Source organism: Chionomys nivalis, chromosome 8 (genome assembly GCF_950005125.1).
Source record: "Chionomys nivalis chromosome 8, mChiNiv1.1, whole genome shotgun sequence".
Taxonomy (NCBI): domain Eukaryota; kingdom Metazoa; phylum Chordata; class Mammalia; order Rodentia; family Cricetidae; genus Chionomys; species Chionomys nivalis.
The window spans coordinates 53,564,312-53,564,850 of record NC_080093.1 but is presented as its reverse complement, the minus strand read 5'-3'; positions in this window follow the sequence as shown (position 1 = coordinate 53,564,850).

Genomic DNA, 539 nt, shown 5'->3' with positions numbered 1-539 from the left:
ACAGCGCTACTGCCCGGAATGCACATGCGCAGCGTGTCCTTCCTAGAGGCACCGCCCCTTGGACCGCCACAGCTCCTCCCCTACGCTCGTCATTGCCCAGCTTCTTCCCGGCTCCTCGAGAAATGCTCCTTTTACCCGGAAGCCTCGCCCCTCCGCCCTCCTCAGCCACACCCCGCCTCTTTCTTCTGCACGCCTGAGCAAAGCTTCCTTTGGGAAGGCCGGGCCTCTGGGGCAGCCAAGTAGCGCCAGAGAAGCGCGCATGCGCAGCGAGGTTGTCTCGAAGCCCCGCCTGTACCCTAAGTCAGAGCGCAGAGCCACGCCCCCACCGGTTTTTTCTGGACCTCCTCCATGGATGCTTTTGCCAGGTTTGATTTTGATATATCATGAATGGCTCATTCCTGCTACCAAAGGTGGCGTCTGGTTTGCTTTCTGTCGCTGTGATAAACACGCGACCAAAAGCAGCTGGGAGGAAAGGGTTCACTTCACTTTATAGGCCATATAGTCTGTTATGTAGAGAAGTTGAGGCAAAGACTGAAGCA